We start from the raw sequence: 5111 nt of genomic DNA on the forward strand, positions 1-5111 counted from the left end.
CAGCAAAAGACATCTGATCATCCTTTATAGAGAAAAGTAATGGTGGTGACCATCAAATTAATAGGACTTTGCTCCTGAAGTTCAGGGAAGAACTGTTTGCCTCCATAAAAATTCAAGAAACCATGGGTTCATGCATTCATGTATAGAGGAAACTTGTTTCACCTAGGAAGACTGAGTGATTTTATTGTAGTTAATTATCATTTTTGTGGAACTCCAAGCCAGCAGTGAACCTAAGAGGTATTTTACAGTTGTTCAATCAAGAAAGGATGGACTTTCCTGAAAATACTAATAGGGCTGGAAAAAATAATTCATAAAAATAAATTTTTAAATCATCTATCAAAATACTAGTAATAAATATTGACCCCACTCAGCTCAAAAAAGAAAGGAAGGAAGGCAGGAAGGAAAAGAAAGAAAGAAATGGTGGACAGTCTTAGCAGTTCTAATAGCCATGAGTTTATTTTAGTAATATATTTATATTGAACTGAGAATGATGAATTTGATTTGATATTAATCCATTGTCATTATTATAACACTGCTAGCCGAGTGTGAGTCATCAGTTCTGTTGATGCCTAGTCACAACAAATGCTCACTCTGGACAACGCTGTTGACCTAGAATTAATCTAAGAATTAAGATAGAATTGAATTCTTCCTTAACGATGTTTGCAGACAAACTAATAGCTTGGTATTCTGGTTATATTCTAAAATATAAGGTTGTTTTTTTGTTTGTTTGTTTGTTTTTCTTTTCTTTTCAGCTTTTAGGAATTTTATTTACCTTCCACCTTTTCCCCCTATGCTCCGTTGTCTGCAGAGCAGCTCAGGATCACTCAGTGGTTTCAACCCCCTCAGCGGCCTGTGCCATGGAAGCTGCTGACCAGTCCTCAGTGGCTGGCTGGGCACTCAAGTCTTCATCAGAGAACTGCTAGATGGGTACAGAGGGCACCTGCACATGCTGAGTGAGACCAGTCTGCCACTTCTGGCTGAGCAGCAGTGACCTCAGGAGCCCTAAAATTCCTCCTTGGCCCCACCTTCTCAGCAGCAGCCTGCTTCTCCTTCTCAGCTTCCTCAGGGTCTCTAGAAATAAAGATCAGGCACGCAGAGTGCTTCCCGAGCCAGCATCCACCACATCAGGCCCACTGAGTGAGCTCCCCTGTTGTTGCATGGTATGGCAATGTCCATGTGTCACAGAGGAGAGTCTGTGTTACACAGCGCAATGTTGGACAGTTGATATAAGATACCTCTGAGAGGCTGAGGGTCAATCCTGGGATCAGTCACCACTAAAAGCCATGGCTTCCTGAAGACTACTTGGGTCTGGTTAGCAAATGTCCCAGGCACGAAGTAGCCAACAATTGGCGTGGCTCCAGTGGTAGCAGCAAAGTTCAGCCAGGCTCGCTTCACACCTGAAGAGGACCTGGGAGATGCTGTTGCTTGCAGCTCTGACTATTGTTGCCAGGTCCTCTCCAGATTTATGGCGTAGATGCCATCACTTTTCCTTTTGTAGATGTACTGCTCATCTGAAAGTCGAAGTTGGTGCCACATAAGTGGGTTCCTGTGGCAAGGAACTTGAGGACATCCTCCTCCTTCGTCTGCTGGACATCAAGGGCTCCAGCCATCGTGTAAGTTTCCCTTTAAGTTACCATGGGAATCAAAAACAACGCCATACAGCTCCATCCCTGGACAGTGTGGAGAGCTCTGAAACATAGTTTTGCATGTTATTTTTCTCTTCAGGAGAATAGAATAATCCAGAAAGAACTGTTGATTGAATCCTAATAGTAAGCAGGTATTATCAGATAAGTGATGGTGAGGCTATACTACATTGTACATCATCACTCCTTCAGTATCCCACCAGATCAGAATGTGTCCCTAATCTGCTGTTGCCATATCTTTATAGGTGTTCTCTTTGAACTTTATTAGTAAACAGGTAAATGATTGTATCATATTTGATTCATTGATACTTATTTCAAAATGTATCTTGGATGAATATTTTGGAAACCATTTTATTTTCCCCTCTTTTGGAGTTTATGTGGTTCAAATATTATCCCCTTTACTGTTTCTCATTAAGCATCAGTTTCATAACTTTGAGGAATGATGGTGTGTATTTAATACTTAAAGTGGTACAGGCTTAAGTGAGTACCAAAATAACTTTCTAGTGCCTATAACTGTAATTTTTACAGTGGAGCTTTGGGTAGTAGTCCTGCAGGATATTAAGAAATCTATTTTAAGGTTTTGCAGTAAGTCTGCAAATTTCCAGATAGTATAACTGGGTCTTGAAATGATGCAGTCTCCTTGGGAATTTTTAGTTGTATTAGTAGAAAGAGGCTTTGCACAACATTATTTTCCAATGTGTTTTTCAAAGACAGGCCAAGACATTGGAGTGAGGCAATGAATGCCAAGTAGAACATAGCTGGGATCCAGGTAAGTACTCTGTACATACATAGGAAGTGTGATGCTGTACCTTTCTTTTGTTGGCACTATGCTTTTGTTGCTACTTCTCGGGTAAGAAATGATGGAGCCCTCAGCAGCTGTGACATTGTATAACTATGATAGCACACTTTTTTATATAATAGAAAAACTTCATATTGAACTTTAATGTCAGGGGGATGGTTATATACTAGCTTGCTGTTGTTATGGAACTCCAAGCCTATTAGCTTCCCTGAAAATATTGCAAAGCTTGAATTTATCTACTGTCTATGTAGAGTTAAAATGTCTCTTAATAATTATGGGCAAGGGCATGGGCTTGTGTCCTATAGGACTGTAATCTGAAACCCATTTTCATGGCTTTTGTTTTTCATATCCTCTTTAAGCAAGTTCAGTGATAACTGAAAACATCATTAGCAGAGATTATTAGTAGCCAGGTAAGTGGCACAAAGCAGACCTTCTAATCTTCAATATCCAGGCAGATGAAGTATTGTGTAAGCCAGTGTTGCCTTGTTTTTTTTTTTTCTAGGTATCCTGGGAGACTCTTAACTAGTATTCAGGTATGTAATAATACCACATTCACCCACTAGAGGCATATTTATTTTTAGTTATAACTTTGGTGAGTGTTTTCAGCATTCTTATAAATCCCCCACACACCTTTTTTGCATGTTTGCATTTATTACTTTGGACGTTATCTTTGAGACAGTTTCTTACTCTGTAGCACAAACTGGGCTGGAATTTACTGTGTAGACCAGGCTTGCCTCAAACTTGTGGCAGTTTCCAGCTTCCTAAATGCTGGGATTGCAGGCATGAGCCATCATGCCTGGCCATGTGTGTGCATTTAAAATAGGAACATGTCTCTAATACAATTAGTAATTGTCAGATTTTATCATGTCCTTGTTGACACATAATACATATTTAGTAACATAAATGAGGCATAAACAGGGGACATCTATTGTTACTGTGGGATATTGACCTGTAGTTTTACAGTTATCCTCTGAAAAAAATAAATGTTCTCTTACATGTCTTTGTCTTTGAAACTTTATGATCATGCAGGCATTGAAGATGGCTACTTAAAGATATATTGGCCTTAGGAATTTTCATATATATAGAGAGAGGGGGGATATCGAATTGGTTTTTTATGACATTATTCTCAGTTATGTCAAGAAATTAGAGTGAGCTATAAATATCACCAAGTAGACCATTGCTGATATCCAAGTAAGTGCTGATGTGTGCCTAAATTGAGTCTGAATACAACTAATTATCAAATACATAAGTAAGCAATGATGGTGTCTCTAATTCCTTTTTTTTTTTTTATTTTTTATTTTTTGGTTTTTTGAGACATAGTTTCTCTGTGTAGCTTTGTGCCTTTCCTGGAACTCACTTGGTAGCCCAGGCTGGCCTCGAACTCACAGAGATCCACCTGCCTCTGCCTCCCAAGTGCTGGGATTAAAGGCATGCGCCACCACCACCCGGCTCTAATCCTTTTTATAATCATGTCCTTCTATCAGGTGTTCAAATAAGAAAATTTGGATTCAAGTAACATGGGCTATCCACAGAAACCAGTAAGATACAGAGAGACCATTCGTGGTGGGGCTTGAGAGGGGCATAACAGGACACAGGTGATACGAAGTGAGAAATGGAATGACAGAGAATGGACTCCAACTGAGGAGGGAAAAGGTAGGTCAATAAGAGAAGGAGGAAGTGGGGACAGATATCAGGATTGTGTGATAGTCTCAAGGAATCATTATAATTACCTAAAATTATATATAATATGTATGTTACATATATATCACATATATGCATGTACATACATGTGTATGTATATGTCATATATATGTGCATATACATATATACATATGTGTATGTGTGTGTGTGTATATATATATATATATATATATATATATATATATATATATATACATACATACATATATATAATCTTAAAGGAAGTTAAACCACTTGAGATGACAGTGCTCCCTACAGGAACCATAGACTAACAGAAATTCCAATGCCAGGTACAAGAAACCCCTCAAATGGTTAGTCATAGTAGTCCAAGTGACTCCCAAAGTAATGTAGATTATTGCTGGCCATGGTAGTGCATGCCTTTAACTCCAGCAGGGGCAGGAAGATTTCTGTGAGTTTGAAGCCATATATATTTTTTAATTCATTGTAGCCCTTGGTTGCCTCTTAGGGATTAAAGGCAGGCTACAATTGCTAAAGACTCCATAACTTAAGATACATGATTTAGATGTTTTGAGCTTGGTCTGACATAAAACTCTGCAGTCCACCTTCCATGGTTCCAGAACTATTCAAGCAAGCTGTCAAGGGAAGGATGGAATTAAACAGCCCTAACTAGCTGCAAAATCTATGAACCACAACAATGGCCATCCTGACAAGATACGTGTAAAGGTACAGTAAGTGGTACTCACATGCTAATGGCAACCAACAGCTTTCTAATTGGACTTAAGGTCCATTCAACAGGTGGGAAATCATGCTCGGTACTAGAAACCTAGCCATCTTCCCAGAGCTGGTGAGACCATGGACCTTAGAAAAGAATCTACTACCACTAATTGCTAGACCAGCACAATTCTTTACTATATTTTAAATCTTATCCTTATACTCACAAATAAATGTAACTACCACCCCTCATCAACGAAGCCTCTCTTTACAGTAAATAGAAACCATCATAGAAA

At 38.9% G+C, this 5111-nt stretch overlaps 1 pseudogene; it reads right to left on the bottom strand.

Moving 5' to 3' along the window:
- Positions 1 to 820: 820 nt before the first annotated feature.
- LOC118574439 lies at positions 821 to 1610 on the bottom strand (annotated as a pseudogene).
- Between the last annotated feature and the right edge of the window lie 3501 nt (positions 1611 to 5111).

This window comes from Onychomys torridus, chromosome X, assembly GCF_903995425.1.
Source record: "Onychomys torridus chromosome X, mOncTor1.1, whole genome shotgun sequence".
Lineage (NCBI taxonomy): Eukaryota > Metazoa > Chordata > Mammalia > Rodentia > Cricetidae > Onychomys > Onychomys torridus.